Raw genomic sequence first — 19,494 nt, 5'->3', positions numbered from 1 at the left:
GTAATCCCAGCTATTCGGGAGGCTGAGGCAGGAGAATTGCTTGAACCCAGGGGATGGATGTTGCAGTGAGCTGAGATGGTGCCACTGCACTCCAGCCTGGATGACAGAGCAAGACTCTGTCTAGAAAAAAAAAAAGAAAAAAGGAGACTTGGGGAACAGGGAGATTTCAGTGGCATTAAGTAAAGCCTGCAAATGTGAGCAGGGAGTGTCAAGGTACCTGAGTGTTCATCAGAAATGGCTGATCGAGTGAGTCTCATCACAATGGAGCTGGTGTCTGCTTCTCATTTCTCTTAACGGCTGCACCTAGCACAGTACCTGGTCAACAGGGACTCAATACCTAATACCCCAAAGAACACAGTAAAATTCTGCCAGTTCAAAACACACGTCCATACCCACCAACTTCCCTCGTGGAGTTTTACTTCTTTCACTTACTGTAATGTTTTGAAGTTCATCCCTCCTGTGACCTGTATCCATAGTTTCTTTTCTTTGTGTAACTGAGCAGTACTCCACTGTATGCACAGACCACATGGGTCTATCCATTCTCTAGCTGACGGACACTTGGGTTGTTTCCAGTTGCTGCCTATAGTGAATGAGGCTGCTGAGAACATTTATGTACATGTCTTTTTGGAACACATGCTTTCATTTCTTCTAGACAAATTCTTCGGGCTGGAATTGCTAGGTCAAATGGCTAGTTCATGCTTAACTTCTTTTTCTTGCCTTTCTTATTAATAGAAAAGAATATACTGATACATGATATTGGAAATATCTTTTCTTTTTTTTTTTTTTTGAGGTGGAGTATTGCTTTGTCATCTAGGCTGGAGTGCAGTGGCACAATCTCGGCTCACTGCAAGCTCTGGCTGCCGGGTTCATGCCATTCTCCTGCCTCAGCCTCCCAAGTAGCTGGAACTACAGGTGCCCGCCACCATGCTCAGATAATTTTTTTGTATTTTTAGTAGAGACGGGGTTTCACCATGTTAGCCAGGATGGTCTCGATCTCCTGACCTCATGATCCGCCCGCCTCGGCCTCCTAAAGTGCTGGGATTACAAGTGTGAGCCACCACACCCGGCCTATATTGGACATTTCTGAGTTACATGTGCTGTTTGGTTCTGTGCATCCACCATGTCATCATCAAGTCAGGATATTTGGGGTATGGCCTTGAGTATTTATCATTTCTATGTGTTGAGGATATTTCAAGTTCTCTCTTGTAGCTATTTTGAAACACACAATACATTATTGCAAACTATAGTCACCCTACTGTGCTATCCAACATTAGAACACATTCCTTGCACCTAACTGTAAGTGTGTATTCATTGACCAACCTCTCTGCATTCCCTTCTTATACCCAGAGAAGGAGAGAGGAAGGAGGGAAAGGAGCTGTGGTTGGCTGAATTAGGGCCCAGGGATGGCTGTGTCCCAGTCCCGGGACCTGTCCATGTGCTGTGTTGTGTGGCCTCAGGGACTTTACAGATGTGATGATGTTAAGGGGCCTGAGGTGGAAGATGATCCTGGGTTATGTGGGTGGGTCCAAGGTGGGGTCTTTATAAGGGAAAGGAGGAGGCAGGAGGGTCAGAGTGAGAGCAGGTGTGGGGGTAGAGGGAAAGAAAGGGAGAGAAGGAGGGAGGGTGAGAGAAGGCGGTGGGGAGAGAGAGAGAGAGAAGAGTGGGAGAGATTTGAAGATGCTGGCTCTGGCTTTGAAGTTGGAGGAAAGGGCCAGGAGCCCAGGGCATCCTCTAGAAGCTGGAAAAATCCTGGACACGGATTCTCTCCATAGCCCTCAAAGGAACCTGGCCTGGCTGGCACCCTGATTTTAGCACTCTACGATTCATTTTGGACGTCTGACCTCCAGACCAGGGACAGAATCAATGTGTGATGTTTTAAGCCTCTAAATTACGGGTCATTTCTGACAGCAGCCACAGGAAAGTGAAACAGGAGCCATGGGAGAGACTCCCTAGGATGCCCCAAGGGTACCTCCCTGGCCCCCACCCACAGAAACACAGGCCTGACCACTGCTGGTGCCCCCACCCCTCTAACACCCTGATGAGCAGGAACCATGCAGGAGGAGCTGGGTGTGGCTGGGCCATGTTCTCTCCCCCCAACACCTTCTTCTCAGAGAGGAGCTGGAGCCCCAGACCCAGGGAGCCTCACAGAGAAATGCCCAACACAGGACCTGGTTTTCCACCTGAGGCTCAGGATCCAATGGAGAAGAGTTTCCCAAAAATGATGCTTCCTCCAAAGATGGCCAGTGACTGTCTGTGCCAAGCATCTGAGAAACTCTCCATGTCCTGGGGCTGCCAGGCAGTCACCTGTGCACATGTCAGAGCCCAAATCCCATCAATAGTGAGGCCTTGGGTAAAACACATCCCCACTTTTAATTATGAGGAGATGCCTGGCCTCAGCATTGAGAAAACCAACTTCCCTCAAGCAAAGACTTGTTTAATCTCTTAGAAATGATGGAGCACACCAGCCTGAACAACATGGCGAAACTCCATCTCTAACAAAAATACAAAAATTAGCCGGGTGTGGTGGCACATACCTATAATCCCAGCTACTCAGGAGGCTGAGGCAGGAGAATCTATTGAACCTAGGAGGTGGAGGTTATGGTGAGCAGAGATTGTGCCATTGCACTCCAGCCTGGGCAACACAGCGAGACTCCAACTAAAAAAACAAAAAAGAAAGAAAGAAAGAAATGATGGAGGTATTACCCTTCTTGCACTGGTTCCTGGGGAGCTCAGAGCCTATCTTTTGCAAGTGTCCTGATCCTCTTGCAGGCCTTTCATGTGTGTTTCCTTCTTGGCTTCCTCTTATTTTTCTCAGGCCTCTGAACCTGCTGTCAGATGAAAAATCCTGGACGGTCCAGCTCTCAGGGGTGGGGAGTTGGGCAGAGAGGAAGGAAGGCATTCCAGGGGCCAGGGTCAGGGCCAGAAGAGGGGCTCCAGGCTCAGAGTAGGATTTCCAGGCTGAGGAAAGAGAGGCTGTGGGTGGGTAGAGGGTCCAGACCAGGACAGAGACACAGGGTGTATCTGGAGGCTCAGCCAGAAGTAGCTCCCTCCAGAAAGCAGGCAGCGAGTTGGGGGTTGAGCTGCAAGGAGGAAGGGGAGGAAGGAGAGAATGGAGGGACTGGTGTCCAGTGAGCAGACTCCTCCTATCCTGGCCTGTTTCCCCAGGGAACACCCGTGGGTGGCTTTGATCCTCTCCTCCAGGCTACTTTCCCACTGGTGTCAGCATTCTCCCAGCGCCACACTGAGAACCCAGGAGAAGCATCACATTATATGAGAGATAAGAAATGAAGAGAGGGAGGATTTCTGGTTGGCAAAGAGGATGTTTACTGAGGGTTTACTGGGTACAGGGAGAAGGGCTGGATGGCTTGGGATGCAGAGAGAAGCCCCTCCCCTGGGATCCTGCAGCTCCAGGCCCCTGTGGGTGGGCTGGGGGCTGGGAACCTATGAACATTCTGCAGGAGCCACTGTCTTCTCTGCGGTGCTCCCTTCATGCATGACCTGGCAGCTGTAGCTTCTGCGGGACCTCCACTGCTCGGGCATCAGGCTCAGGTAGCTGCTGGCCGCGTACTTGCTGTTGCTCTGTTTGGAGGGCGTGGTCATCTCCACGCCCTGGGTGATGGGGGTACCATCTGCCTTCCAGGTCACCGTCAAGATTCCCGGATAAAGTTATTCATGAGACACACCAGTGTGGCCTTGTTGGCTTGGGGCTCCTCACAGGACGGCAGGAACAGAATGACCGACGGGGTAGTCTTGGGCTGACCTGTGTGGACAGAGGAGGGGGTGAGAGATGGCAGAGGGAGTGTGGGGTGTTGTGGAGCGCCTCTCTCTGTCTAAAGTCTCTGGGAGGGTTCATGGTGTGGCCGTCTGGCCCACCCAGGGCCTCTCCTTCCCTCCTCATTCCCTTCTTTCCACTGGAGCCCTCTGGAGAGCAGACAGCCCTGTGCCTTCCTAGGAGCCCTTCCCAAGTCACCTTTCCCAGGTGTCCTTGCCCAGCCCTTTCCTCTGCAGCCTCGGTTTCCCTGTGTGTACCCAGGGCAGGCTGTGCTCCCTCCTTCCTGGTTTCTGGAGTCTGAGTTTGGAATCTAGGAGTCTCCCCCACAGCACACAAAACTGACCTGGCAGGGTGTGGGGAGGCCCAAGCCTGGCATGGCCTGGAGCTTCCCGTCCCCTGGGGCACCAGGCTGTGCCCCAGCCTGGCCCACTCAGCTCTCCTGGTGAAGCGTGGGCTCCACCCAGACACATCCTGTGGCTCTGCCGCCACCCCATACCCACCAGCCCGACCACAGGACCCTTCACAGCAGCTGGGTTCTTGGGGCTGCTCCCCCAGAGTTCGGGGCACCGCAGCCCCCATGCCCACCCCAGCAGCCTCTGATACCCCTGGACTTCACCTGGCAGCCATGGAGTTCTCTGCACCCCAGTTTACTCCCCACTAGTCACCTCCTGAGTCTAAGGTGCCCTTCCTCAAATGAAGGCGGGAGGCCAACCCGTGAATGGAGACACCAGGCCCCAGAGGTGATAGGGCTCCAGGGACAGACATCTGTGCCCTAAGAGACCCTTTCCTTTCTGGTGACCATCCTGGGAGGGCTGGGCTCTGGGACCTCACCCAGTCTCACCCATCCCTCTATGTCCCCATGTCCTTACAACCCAGCACAGGCCACAGAGCTGCAGCCTAGACCCAGAGCCCTCTCTGTGCCCTCCATTGGTCTTCCCTCAAGGTGACCCCTGTGTCCCCAGGGGCCTGTGTGGCCCTCCTAGGCTGGATGGGCATCCAGCCCTCAGCCTAGACCCTGGGGTCCCGGGGACTGTCTCTAAGGCCACTGCAGGGCCCCTTATCAGATCTGGCCTCTGTCTCTCACTCAGACATGTGCCCTGGGAGAGAGGAGGAGCCCTGACCCCACCCAATCCCAGCCCAGGCCCCAGGCCCAGGCTGTGTCCCGCTGTTGGAACCTGAAGGCGGCTGCTCCCACTGTAGAGGCCCTTCAAGCCAGTTGACCTGAGACTAGCCCGCTTCCCCCAGAGCCCGTGGAGAAAGGAAGGGTTTCGTGCCTAAGGCCTGGAGGCCAGAGGGGAAGAAGCCCCACAGAAAAAAAACAGATTTTTCCAGAGACAGGAGAGGGTGGGACAGGCTGGGAAGTTAGAGCCACGTACCTAAAACGGTGAGCTGGGTCCCGCTGCCAAACACATGCTTCACTGAATTATGCTTGGATTGAAACCCCCGGGGCCAGCACCTGGGGCCAGTCCAGGAGCCGCGCTGGAGCAGGAACCTGCTGGGTGTGAGGAGCACAGGGCTGCAGTGTGTAGACTGTGACCCAGGCACAGGGCAGGGGGGTGGCCAGTGTCCCAGTAGTGTCTCTGTGCCTGTTCCCTGAGGCAGGTGCCGCCCACAGCCTTGGAGTCACCCCGGCATGTGTCCCCCTCTCTGAAGCTGTTGGTGCTGATGGCAACGCTGGGCCCAGTAGGTCCCAGCAACTCCCTGAGTGACACATCCCCTCAGGCAGCTGTGCCATGTGGCTGAGGAGTCCTCAGCTGGCTCGGACCTGTCCACCTCACTTGGCCTCATTTTAAGGGCCTTTAAAATCCGCCACAAGTGTCCCCAGTCAAGGAGGCTGACTTCCTCCCTGGACCAGGACACTGGGTCATTCCTGACTCAAGAGGACAGTCCTCTGCTTTTATATCTACCCATGGAGATGCAGCTCAGTCTCACTTTGTTCATGAAGCCTTTTCTGATCATACATTCCGTCTGTCCGTCCATCCATCTGTCCATCTGTGCATCTGTCCATCTATTCATCTGTCTTTGCATCCATCTATCTGTCCATTCATCCATCCATCTACCTGTCCGTCCATCCATAAATCCATTCTGTCTACCAGGCACTGTTTCGTGTGCTGGGGACATGGCGTGGTCCCCCAGGCTCTCACCCCCATCTCTCCCAGGTCATGGCCAACAAGGCCCTCCTCATGGTCATGTCCAAGGTCCTTCTGCTGTACCTGGTGTCTCTGCTGGATGTGACACGGGGCTGGCCCCTCCCTCCAGTGACTCTTTTCCCCTTGGGGTCGGACTCCCCTTTCCTCTTCCCCTGGCATCTGTTTCTCCACGGCCCATGCCTGGCTGCTGACTCCCCAGACCCCCGCCCAGACCTCTTTCTTGGCCATCTTTACACTCTGTGACCCTCACTACTGCCCACATGGTGAGGCTGGAGTCTATCCCAGCTCCAAACCCTCTCAGCTCCTCAACTGCCTACTGACCATGCCCAGTGGGCTACCCAACAGGAGTCTCAAACTAATCACTTCCAGAGATGACCACCTTCCCCCAGCCCAGCTCATTTTCCGTCTTCATCTCATCACAATGACCATGGACGGTCTCAACCCCACAGCCAGAAACCTGGAGTCCCTGGACTCAGTCACCTCGCCTCCCACACTGAAATGGCTTCTGTGTACTTAGCTACTGCATCTAGACATTCCTTTTTTTTTCCTTTGAGACAGAGTCTCGCTCTGTCACCCAGGCTGGCATGATCTCAGCTCACTGCAACCTCTGCCTCCCAGGTTCTAGATGATTCTCCTGTCTCAGCCTCCAGAGTAGATGGGATTACAGGCATGCACCACCACACCCGGCTAATTTTGTATTTTTAGTAGAGATGGGGTTTCACCATGTTGGCCAGGCTGGTCTCGAACTCTGGTGATCCCCCCGCCTTGGCCTCCCAAAGTGCTGGGATTAGAGGCATGAGCCACCACGCCTGGTGACACTCCTTTTAAAGCTAAAAGAAGGCTCAAATGATTAAGAAACAATAAAACCACCTTCTGAGACTCCAAAACCACAAGAAGCATGAACTTTGCTTTTCTGGATTTTAATCTCAAACTCTCTTTGGTACAAGGATGTGGTGTTGAGCTGGGGTTTACTGGGTACAAGCTCCCTGCCAGGGGTTCAGACTGGAGTGTTTCTGCCTTACAAGCTGGTCTAGTAATTGGTGATTGGTTTTCTGATGTAAATGTAAGATTTTTTTTTTATTTGTTTAGTTATCTATTTGTTGACACAGGGTCTCGCTCTGACACCCAGACTGGAGTGAAGTGGTGCCATCACAGCTCACTGCAGCCTTGATCTCCTGGGTTCAAGCGATCCTCACACCTCAGCCTCCTGAGTAGCTGGGACCACAGTCATATGCTACCACGCCCAGCTAATTTTGTTTTGGTATTTTTTTGTAGAAATGGTGTCTCAGCATGTTGCCCAGGCTGGTCTCGAGTTCCTGGGCCTCCCAAAGTGCTGAGATTACAGGCATGAGTCACCATGCCCAGTGAGATTTTTTTCTTTTCTCTCTTTTCATTTCTCGAAACAGAGTCTTGCTCTGTCGCCAGGCTGGAGTGCAGTGGTGCGATAGCTCACTGCAACCTGCGCCTCCTGGGGCCAAGCGATAGTCCTGCCTCAGCCTCCAAGTAGCTGGGACTACAGGCGCGCACCACCATGCCCAGCTTATTTTTAGTAGAGATGGGGTTTCACCATGTTGGCCATGATGGTCTTGAACTCCTGACCTCGTGATCCACCTGCCTCGGGCTCCCAAAGTGCTGGGATTACAGGCATAAGCCACCATGCTCGGACTTTATTTTTTATTTTCAAAAAAAATTTTTTTCTTTTTTTTGAGATGGAGTCTCGCTCAGTCACCCAAGCTGGAGTGCAGTGGCACCATGTTGGCTCACTGCAACCTCCGCCTCCCAGGTTCAAGCGATTCTCCTGCCTCAGCCTCCAAGTAGCTGGGACTACAGGCGTGCACCACCACATCTGGCTAATTTTTGTATTTTTAGTAGAGACGGGATTTCACCATATTGGTCAGGCTGGTCTTGAACTCCTGACCTCATTATCTCCCTGCCTCAGCCTCCCAAAGTGTTGGGATTACAGGCGTGAGCCACCACCCCCAGCTTTTTTTTTTTTTTTTTTTTTGACTGAGTCTCGCTCTGTTGCCCAGGCTAGAGTGCAGTGGTGCAATCTCGGCTCACTGCAACCTCCGCCTCCTGAGTTCCTGGGTTCAAGCAATTCTCTCTCATGCCTCAGCCTCCCAAGTAGCTGGGACTACAGGTATGCACCACCACACCCAGCTAACTTTTCTATTTTTTATAGAGTCAGAGTTTCATCACCATGTTGGCCACGTTGGTCTCGAAATTCCGACCTCAAGTGATCCACCCACCTGGGCCTCCAAAAATGCTGGAATTACAGGTGTGAGCCACCATGCCAGCCCCAAAAAAATCTTTATTCTTTTAAAATTATGAGAATATAACAGTTCAGACAATTAAGAAATGAGAAGTGCATTTAAGAAGTGTAATATTGGGCCAGGTGCGGTGGCTCACGCCTGTAATCCTAGCACTTTGGGAGGCTGAGGCAGGTGGATTGCCTGAGCTCAGGAGTTCAAGACCAGCCTGGGCAAAATGATGAAACCCCATCTCTACTAAAATACAAAAAAAAGGCCACGTGCGGTGGCTCATGCCTGTAATCCCCTTGCACTTTGGGAGGCCAAGGTGGGTGAATCACCTGAGGTTGGGAGTTCGAGACCAGCCTGACAAACATGGAGAAACCCTGTCACTACTAAAAATACAAAATAAACCAGGCATGTTGGCACATGCCTGCAATCCCAGTTACTTGGGAGGCTGAGGCAGGAGAATCGCTTGAAGCCCGGTGGCAGAAGTTGCAGTGAGCCGAGATCGTGCCATTGCACTCCAGCCTGGGCAACAAGAGCGAAATTCTGGGGCAACAAGAGTGAAATTCTGTCTCAAAAAATAAAAATTAAATTTAAAATTAAAAAAAAAAATTAGCTGGGCATGGGTATGCACCTATAGTCCCAGCTACTCGGGAGGCTGAGGCAGCAGAATTGCTTGAACCCAGGAGGCGGAGGTTGCAGTGAGCGGAGATTGTGACATTGCACTCCAGCCTGGGCAGCAAGAGCGGAACTCTGTCTCAAAAAAAAAAAAAAAAAAAAAAAGAAGTGTGATATTGGCTGGAAGCGGTGGCTCACGCCTGTAATCCCAGCACTTTGGGAGGCCGAGGTGGGTGGATCACGAGGTCAAGAGATCGAAACCATCCTGGCCAACATGGTGAAACCCCATCTCTACTAAAAAGAAAAAAAAGTAGCTGGGTGTGGTGGCACACACCTGTAGTCCCAGCTACTTGGGAGGCTGAGGCAGGAGAATGGCTTGAACCTGGGAGGTGGAGGTTGCAGTGAGCCAAGATCACACCACTGCACTCCAGCCTGGCAACAGAGCAAGATTCTGTCTCAAAAAAAAAAAAAAAAGTATAATATTGATCTCTCCCTCTCTCTCCTGCTATGTAGAGCCCCATTTCCTTTTCTTTTTTTTGTTTGTTTTTCAGACAGAGTTTAGCTCAGGCCGGAGTGCCATGGCATGATCTCAACTCACCATAACCACTGCCTCCCAGGTTCAAGCAACTCTCCTGCCTCAGCCTCCCGAGTAGCTAGGATTACAGGCAAGCGCCATCACGCCCTGCTAATTTTTTGTATTTTTAGTAGAGACGGGCTTTCTCCATGTTGGTCAGGCTGGTCTCAAACTCCTGACCTCAGGTATCTGCCTGCCTCAGCCTCCCAAAGTGCTGGGATTACAGGAGTGAGCCACTATGCCTGGTGCCTTTTTTTATAATTGTGGTAATACACACATAGCATCAATATTTCCACTTTAACCATTTTTAAACGTACAGCTCCGTGGCACTAAGTACATTCACACTGTTGGGCAACCTTCACCACCATCCGTCTCCAGAACTCTTTTATCTTCCCAAACAGAAACTCTAAACCTATTAACTACAGCCCCCCATTCTTCCTTCCCCCTCGCCTTGATAACCTCAAATCTACTTTTTGTCTATGTGAATTTGTCTATATTAGGTACCTCATAAAAGTGGATTCAAATGACATTTGTCCGTTTGTGTCTGGCTTATTTCACTAAGCATACTGTCTTCAAGTTTCATCCATGTTGCAGAAGATTTTTGCAATTATTTTAGAAATAATTAACAATTAAAACTGGCCAGGCATGGTGGCTCACGCCTGTAATCCCAGCACTTTGGGAGGCCAAGGCAGGTGGATCACCTGAGGTCAGGAGTTCAAGACCAGCCTGGCCAACATGGCAAAACTTCATCTCTACTAAAAATACAAAAATTAGCCGGGCATGATGGCGGATGCCTGTAGTCCCAGCTACTCGGGAGGCTGAAGCAGGAGAATGGCGTGAACCCAGGAGGCGGAGGTTGCAGTGAGCCGAGATCACACCATTGCACTCCAGCCTGGATGACAAAGCGAGACTCTGTCTCAAAAAAAAGACAAAAATCCTGATACCAAAAGAGCATGTACTGTTTGAATCCATTTCTATGAAGTTCTAGAAAAGGTGAATGTAATCTATTGTGACTGAAAGCAGATCAGTGGCTACCCAGGGCTGGGGTGAGTTGAACCCAAAGGGCAAGACTATATTTTTGAAGTTATGGAAATGCATATTATGGAAACGCATATTTACATCAATTAAATTGTTTTAACAAGTAAGAACATAAGCACAGAGCACATTTATTAGTTAACAAGAAAAAAATAAATAACATTGGATTCTTATATTTGTCAGCCTTGGGAGTTTGCTCATTAGGAATTCATTTCATCATCTTAAAATTTATGGGTATTTAAGATCGAAGTTAGTTGTTTTTGGCTTCTGCTTTTCAGCCAGCGAGTGAGTTCCAATGGTGACAGAAAAGAACTTGAAATGGAATAGCTTGCTGGGAACACTGATTTTGGCCCTTTCTTTCCTTGTTGCCTTTTAGTTTATTTTCAGAATATACCTGACTTTCTATCCATACCGTATGAGGTAAGAATATTTGCTTCTTTAAAAATTTGTCCTAGTTTCTCTTTTTGTGCTCCAATGTTATAAACAGACTCTCTGGGGGCCTAGAAGGACTCCCTCTGTCCCAGCTGGGATTTCACTCCTGACTCACACCCATAAGAATCTTCTCTGTTCATCTAGCAAAAAGCTATCAGCGTCAGGACAAAGCTCTTAGCTTAATGCTGACCTCAAAGCACCAGCTAGAATGCAAAAGATGTGTGACAATACTCCAGCAAATGGCCCACTGTGCAAATCAAGTTACTTTAATTCCAAGAAGCATAAACAACATCATTTCCCTACAGTCTCAACCTCTTATCTGAACCTCTCCTTTATCTTTAGACCTGAGGACACCAGTGTCCCCAGCAAACTACTTCTCCCCACGACGCTTTTTTGTACTGCAACATAATGTCTTACAAACCTATTGGCTCTATCTTCAAAATTGGGAATTCCATGGCTTCTCTCTGCTTCCATGGCTACCCCAATGGTCCAAAGGCCAGCATCGTCTCTCACAGCCTCTAGCTTTCTAAGAGGTCTCTGAAATGTTTTGGATGTATGTCCGTGCCCAAATCCCATGTTGAATTATAATCCCCAATGTTGAAGGAGGGGCCTGGTGGAAGGTGACTGGGTCATGGGCGCGGATTTCCTCCGTGCTGTTCTAGTGAGAGTGAGTTGCCACAAGATCTGATGGTTTAAAAGTGTGTGACCTGCCTTTCGCTTGCTCTCTGTCTCTCCTGCCACCATGTGAAGAAGGTGCTTGCATCCCCTTTGCCTTCTGCCATGACTGTAAGTTTCCTGAGGCCTCCCAGTCATGCTTCCTCTTAGGCCTGTGGAAACGTGAGTCAGTTAAACCTCTTTTCTTCATAAGTTACTCAGTCTCAAGCAGTTCTTTACAGCAGTGTGAGACAGGACTAACACAGCCTCCCTGGCCCATGCCTCCCCAACGGCCAGACTGATCCAGGAGCACTTGAGTCAGATTATGCCATCCCAACTCTCAAACTTCCCTACGTCCCACCTCACTCTGGGTAAGAGCAGAAACCCTCACAAGGGCCTCAAGGGCCTGCCCACTCTCCACCCTCACCCCACTCCCACTGTACTCCCTGCCCTGCAGCCCCCTGGCCTCCTTGCTGTGCCTCAACCCTGAGGTTCCAGCCTTAGGGTCTTTGCCCTGCTGAACACTTCACCTGGGTACTCTTCCCCCAGATAAATCCACAGGGACTCGGCCCCTCCTCTCCCAGAGGACTTTGCTCAATTGTCCTTATGAATGGCACCTTCTTAAAACATCCTGTTTAAAGCCACCATGTGCACGAGCACTCCCTGCCTCTCTTCGCAGCTCTTCTACCCTCCTTGAGATTTACCCCCTTGTGGACAGTATGTATTTGTGGATCTTTCTCCCCCGAGAAGGAGGAGTTAACTCCATAAGGGTGTGGATTTCTGCTTTTGTTCCCTAAGGGATTCCCCAGTGGTTAGGAGAAATGTATGGCACATAGTTAAATTTATTAAATGAACAACTGAATGTTTAGCAACAAGTTTCAAACAAAGCTTAACCATCACCCCCACAGCACATCTCTGTATTTCCTGGTTTTAACTGACTAGAAGTAGAAATACTAAAATAAATCAAAGACAAGGTGTAAAACCATCAGAAAAGGTATCTCAAAAAAAGGCTAAAACCAGAAGATATTATGAAAATGTAGCACCACCTTGAATTTCAAAACCAATTGAGGGCTCTTAAAATCCTAAAACAGCCCCATCGTCCCCCACTGTCAGTTCAAAAAGTTTACAGAGAACTTTTCCAGCAGAGGTGCTGTTTCATAGGTCCTTGGCATTCTCTAGCAACATAAATTAAGATCCCACATTTGCTAATATTGCTAGAGCACACAATTTTTTTTTTCCTAAAATACGTCGACCCCGGCAGAGAGAGAGCTACAAAGTTGAGTTTAGCCTCAGAGGCTGGCTGATCAGCAAGGCTTACCTCTTGGCTAAGAGAGCAGCTTCTCCACATTAGCCTTAGGATTTAAATTCGTGCCTCAGGAAAATGACCAGTAGGCTCTTCTGGGAATCTCAGGGGCTGCTTGGCGATAGTAAACACACTTAACAACTGTTCAATACTGTCTTAGTCTTCTCTATGTGCCTTTTTGTTTAATGAGACATTCCCAGTGAAGGACTCAAACATATTTGATTGAATGTCCCCTTCAGCAAAGCACATAAAGTAGACCAGCTACAGAGAGATCTTTGCGCACAGCTGCCAAATCCTGGATTTTAGTATCATTATATAGGAAATAAAAATTATACAGTTGATATGTCATTTTTTTAAAGATCTTCATATGCATACTAATTTCCACACTAAATTTTGCTGGTTATAGGCAGAAAAAGCACATGACTTCCAACTCTGGCTCTGCCACCTGGGAGTTGTGCAAGCTTGATCATATTATTTTACCAGCACATAAAATACTCACTGAAGTGTCTAGTACACAGGTAGCATCACTGTCTTAAACTAATAGTAATTCCAAATATGGACTAAGTATTCCAATCACACACTCAGAAGAGCTCAGGGTAAATTAAGCAGTAAAAATTTAACAGATAATAGATGGCCGAGCACAGTGGCTCACACCTATAATCCCGACACTTTGGGAGGCTGAAGTGGGTGGATCTATTGAGCCCGGGAGTACAGGATCAGCCTGAGCAACATGGCAAATCCTTATCTCTACAAAAAATACAAAAATTAGCCAGGCATGGTGGCGCATGCCTGTGCCTGTAGTCCTAGCTACTTGGGAGGCTGAGGCAGGAGGACTGCTTGAGCCCAGGAGGTTGAGGCTGCAGTGAGCTGAGAGTGTACCACTGCATTCCAGCCTGGGCCACAGAACGAGACGCGTCTCAAAAAAAAAATAAATAAGATTTTAAAAAAAAGATAATACATTTGCTAGCTGGCAAATCAGTGCTCCTATAGTTTCTGGTGATTAGTAGATGTTAAAAGATGGGGTTATTCCAGTAAAATGTAGCTTTTCTGGATTTTTTTTTAGGGGGATGATAATTATGGCTGGTCTTTGAGCTTGAATGATAATTTTAAAAAGGAAAACCAGCCCTAACAAGCTAAGTTAAAAAAAAAAAAAAGACAACCAAATTTTCCCATAGAACTGGTTTAGCCTTTTTCTCCTCTTTTTATCCTTTTTAACCCAAAATGCTCAGATGTCCCAAATGTTCAGAGCTGCAGAGGCTGCACTGCAGGGGCATGTGGTGGCTCCCAGCCCGGGCAGACTCCAGCACCAGGAGCTGATGCCCAGGCTTGTTTAGTCCAACACAGGTAGTGAAGTCAGCTGAAAAGAAGACTGACTTGCCAGTAGGTTTGTAAGAAACAGCTTTTCCTCTACCCTAGTGTCTTTCCTCTCTGGGAAGCATTTTTATTAGGAAACCCAAGTTGAAACTGTGCAGAGGCTGTGACCCTAAGTCCCCCAGGCTCCCGTTACTGCCTGCACCCGGCCACTGCACTGCCTCTTCAACAGAAAATCCAATTCGCTGTGCTTAGTCCACTGTTGGTCTCTGCTGTTTGAAAGTTTACGTGCCTCTTTAACTCTTTCCCTCAGGAAAAGTCTCCACAAAGGCATGGATAATGGATGCAGAATTGAGTAGGGCCCCCAGGTTTTTCTTCTCTGACGCTGTGGTTGCTCTGGCTAGAGAACGCTTACAGATAAGGCAGGGTGGGAACTGACTGTGTCACTGTCAATCAGGGGATCTGTCAGGGGAGGCCCTTCAGTGTGACAGAAACAAATACTTCCAAACAAAGGTAGGAACACAGAGGAAAACGAAGTTGAAGTTGGTTCCCAGGATAACAGTTCCCTCTCTACAACCTTATGCAAGATGGCTCTATTTGCTGTAATTTAACCTCAACTTTTGAATCCAAAGCTGCTGACTTATACATGTTTTCAGCTTTTAACCATCTATGTTATATTTTAGATATTAAACATCTCAAGCAATAATTTTACAAATGATGAAATCGATTGGCAAGTTTATTCATTGAAACTGACAAAAAAAGTGATCCTAAAATGTTTTAGTTTATGTTTTTTAGTATTTTGGGTTTTTTTTTTTATAATTACCAGATTTTTAACATAAGCATCTAGGGTATATGCACATCCATCTTTATTACAATAGGGACTGCTCAGAATTTTTTTTTTTAAAAGGGACTTTTAAAGGTAGTAGTTTCTGTTTTAATCAATGTATTCTTTTTATAATGAAACATACACCTTTGCTTTCAAAGCCCACAGCAAGTACATTTCTTATGCCTTGGCCCTAAATATCAAATATAATTTATGTATTATTTCTAGGTAAATGTTCTTTGATATTATGCTAAACATGTTTGAGACCAACTTAAAAAAAAATTTAGGAAATTAAAGTGAAAAGATGTAAGGAAATAAAAGGCACCAGACTGGAAACAAAGAAATATAATTGTTTTTATTCAGATAGGATTCCATACATAAAAAATCCTAAGGAATACACACACACACACACACACACACACACGCACACCTTACTAGAACTGATAAACTAGTTCAGGAAGATCACTGGATACAAGACCACTATAAAAAAACTCATTCTATTTCCATGTACTAGCAATGAACAACCAAAATTAAAATAAACAATTCCATTCACAATAGCATCAAAAAGATTAAAATACTTAATAATAAATTTAATGAGAAATACAAAATCAGATATCCACATGCAAAAAAGATACATTTACATCTTGCCTTACACCATAGACAAAAATTTACTCAAAATCGACCACAGACCAAAATATAAGAGCTAAAAGAGTAAAACCACTAGAAGAAAAACAGAAGAAAACCTTTGCAAATTTGTTAGGCAAAAAGCTCTTAAATATGACACTAATGTATGAGTCATAAAAGAAAAAAATTTATAAATTGGACTTCAAAATTAAAACCTGTGCTTCAAAAGTCACCATGAGGAAAATGAAAGAGACTGGATTCCAGCCACCAACCAGAAGAAAACATTTGTAAATCATACATGAACAACAAATAACATAAAGACAATCCAAATTTCAGGATGGGTAAAAGATTTAAATAGACATTTTACTAAAGAAGATATACAAATAACTAATTAGCACAAACATGTTTAATATCATTAACTATTGGAGAAATACAAATCAAGACCACAATAAGGTACCACTTCCTATCCATTCAGATGGATATAAAAAAGACTGATAACAGCAAGTATTGGTGAGGATATAGTAAACCTGGAATGCTCATAAATTGATGATGGGAATGTAAAACAGTACAGCCACTTTGAAAAGTAATTTGGTAATTTCTTAAAAAGTTAAACACAAATTTGCCATACAACCCAGCAATTCCACTCCTAGGTAAAGACTCAAGAGAAATGAAAACATATGTCCATAAAATACTTGTACACAAATGTTTATGGTAGCATTGCTCTATAAACAAGCAAAAAGTGGCAATAACTGCTCATAAACAGGCAAAAAGTGGAAATAATCCAAATGCCCATCAACTGCTGAATGAAGAGAGTGTGCTCTGTAGGCCAGGCACTGTGGCTCACGCCTGTAATCCCGGCACTTTGGGAGAACGAGGTGAGTAGATGGCTTAAGGTCAGGAGTTTGAGACCAGCCTGGGCAACATAGTGAGACCTCGTCTCTACTAAAAATAGAAAAATTAGCTGGGTGTGGGTGGCATGCACCTGTAGTCCCAGCTACTCAGGAGGCTGAGGTACGAGAATCATTTGAACCTAGGAGACGGAGGTTGCAGTGAACAGAGATCGAGCTACTGCACTCCAGCTTGGGTAGCAGAGCAAGGCTCTGTCTCAAAAAAAAAAAAAAAAAAAAAAAAGTACACTCTGTCCATAATATGGAATGCTATTCAAGCAACAAAAAGGAATGAAGTACAGATACACACAACGACATGGATTAACTTCAGAAACCCTACGCTAAGAAGCCAGATGCAAGAGACTACAGACTTCATACCGTATAATTCCATTTTTATGAAATGTCTAGAAAAGGCAGATAGAAACAGACAGATGAGTGTTTGTCTGGGGCTGAGGATGGGAGCAGAGTAACGACAACTGGGCAGGAGGGATCTTTTGGAGGCATGGAAATGTGTTTAAATTGTATTGTGGTGACGGGTGTACAACTGTAGAAATTTACCAAAATCATCACATAATACATTTACAATGGGTGAATGGCATATAGTAGTTTTGCATTTTGAGGGTTATTTTTTGAGACAGAGTCTCACTCTGTTGCCCAAGCTGGAGAGCAGTGGTGAGATCACAACTCACTAAGGCATTGAAATCCAGGGCTTAAGAAATCCTCCCACCTCAGCCTCCTGAGTAGCTGGGACTACAGATATGCAGCACCACATCCAGCTAATTTTATTCTTAAATTTCTATAGAGATGGGGGCCGGGCGCAGTGGCTCACGCCTGTAATTCCAGCACTTTGGGAGGCCGAGGCGGGTGGATCACGAGGTCAGGAGATCAAGACCATCCTGGCTAACACGGTGAAACCCCATCTCTACTAAAAATACAAAAAAATTAGCCGGGCATGGTGGTGGGCACCTGTAGTCCCAGCTACTCGGGAGGCAGAGGTAGGAGAATGGCATGAACCCGGGAGGCAGACCTTGCAGTGAGCCGAGATCGTGCCACTGCACTCCAGCCTGGGCAACAGAGCAAGACTCCATCTCAAAAAAAAATAAATTCTATAGAGATGGGGTCTCACTGTATTGCCCCCAGGCTGGTCTCAAACTTCTGGCCTCAAGTGATCCTCCTGCCTCAGACTTCCAAATTGTTGGGATTACAGGTGTGAGCCACCACACCCGGACAAGTCATTTTTTAAAAAGTAAAAGTTACCGGGCCAGGCGAGGTGGCTCACGCCTGTACTGTAATCCCAGCACTTTGGGAGGCTGAGGTGGGTGGATCACAAGGTCAGGAGTTCGAGACCAGCCTGGCCAACATGGTGAAACCCCATCTCTACTAAAAAATATATAAAAATTAGCCAGGCATTGTGGCATGCACCTGTAATCCCAGCTACTGGGGAGGCTGAAGCAGGAGAATTGCTTGAACCAGGGAGGTGGAGGTTGCTGTGAGCTGAAATCATGCCACTGCATTCCAGCCTGAGTGACAGAGCAAGACTCTGTCTCAAAAAAAAAAAAAAGTAAAGTTTTTGTGTCTATGTATCAGACACCAAATTATTTCACACAAATTGAAAAAGATTACTATTCAAACTGGGGATTGAGCTCTTAGGTCGGTATTATAAAATGAAATGCCCTTAATTGCATTATGTGATATAATATTACATTAATCACCATGTTCTTTATACATGAGAATGACATTTACATACACCATGTATTAAGTATTGATTTGGGGGCTGGGCGCATTGGCTCAAGCCTATAATCACAGCACTTTGGGAGGCCCAGGTGGGCAGATCATGAGGTCAGGAGCTCGAGACCAGCCTGGCCAACGTGGCAAAACCCCATCTCTACTAAAAACAGAAAAATTAGCTGGGCATGGTGGCACATGACTGTAATCCCAGCTACTTGGGAGGCTGAGGCAAAAGCATCACTTGAACCTGGGAGGCGGAGGTTGCAGTGAGCCAAGATTGTACCACTGCACTCCAGCCTGGGCAACAGAGCAAGACTGTCTTAAAAAAAAAAAAAAAAGGATCTGTTTTGGAGTCTCCTTATAATTTCAAACATGCTCCTCTAACAGGAGTGAACATGCAGACAGAGAAGCTAAGTAGATTGTCCACAGACAGATGGACTTTATCAGATGCCATGTGCCTCACTTCATATGATGAAATTACAATTTCAATGTATCTTAAAGAAGAAAAATAGTCACAAAAGCATCTTAACTATAACTGATACAATGATTTTCCTGTCTATTCAATAACCAGTATCCCCTTAAAACCAAACATACTGTGTCAATGTCTAAATGTGTAAGTTTTACTGGCAGCAAGTTAGGGATCAACTTAATATTTCTTAAGATAAAATTTCTATATAAGGATAAGGATGAAAGTAACTGGCACGTAACCCCTTTATTCTGAATAGTGGCAATTAAAAACAACGAATGGAGATTTCGCCTGCAGTATTAGTTTTCTAATGTGTCAAAAGTCACCAGAAACTTAGTGACTGGAAAACAACACCCACGTATCATCTCACAGTTCTGTAGGTCAGAAGTGTGGGTGGGCTCCACTGGACTCTCTGCTTAGGGTCTCACCAGGACAAATTCAAGGTGTCGGTCAGCCCGGGTTCTTATCTACAGGATCTGAGTAGGAATCTGCCTCCAAACCCATTCCAGTTATGGATGGAATTCTGTGTTTTGTGGTTGTGGGATGGAGGTGGCTGTTTTCCTTGCTGCTGCCAGCCAGGGCCACTCTCAGCTCCTAGTGAGCACCCACACGCCCTCCATCTGCAGAGCTAGCAACAGTGTGTGGAATCTTTCCTGAGCTTCATATCTTTCTGACTTCCTCCTTGCTGCTGGCCTGAGGAAACGCTCTACTTTTAAAGAGCACGTGTGAGTAGATTAAGCCCACTCGGACAATCATCTTAATTCCACCTGCAGAATCTCTTTTAGCCATGTTATGCATGGGGGCAACACCACGAGGCAAGGGTCATGGGGCTGCACCATGAACACCTGCCTTTCTAATTAAA

The 19,494-nt window shown here is 47.0% G+C and overlaps 1 pseudogene; it reads right to left on the bottom strand.

Annotated features, from left to right (window-relative positions):
• Nucleotides 1-1,295: 1,295 nt before the first annotated feature.
• LOC101135074 (immunoglobulin lambda-like polypeptide 1) overlaps nt 1,296-19,494 on the bottom strand; it is a 40,313-nt pseudogene continuing 22,114 nt past the window's right edge.

Source organism: Gorilla gorilla, chromosome 23 (assembly GCF_029281585.2).
Source record: "Gorilla gorilla gorilla isolate KB3781 chromosome 23, NHGRI_mGorGor1-v2.1_pri, whole genome shotgun sequence".
NCBI classification, from domain to species: domain Eukaryota; kingdom Metazoa; phylum Chordata; class Mammalia; order Primates; family Hominidae; genus Gorilla; species Gorilla gorilla.
The sequence above is the reverse complement of the archived record's forward strand: the minus strand, read 5'-3'. Positions and strand labels throughout refer to the sequence as shown.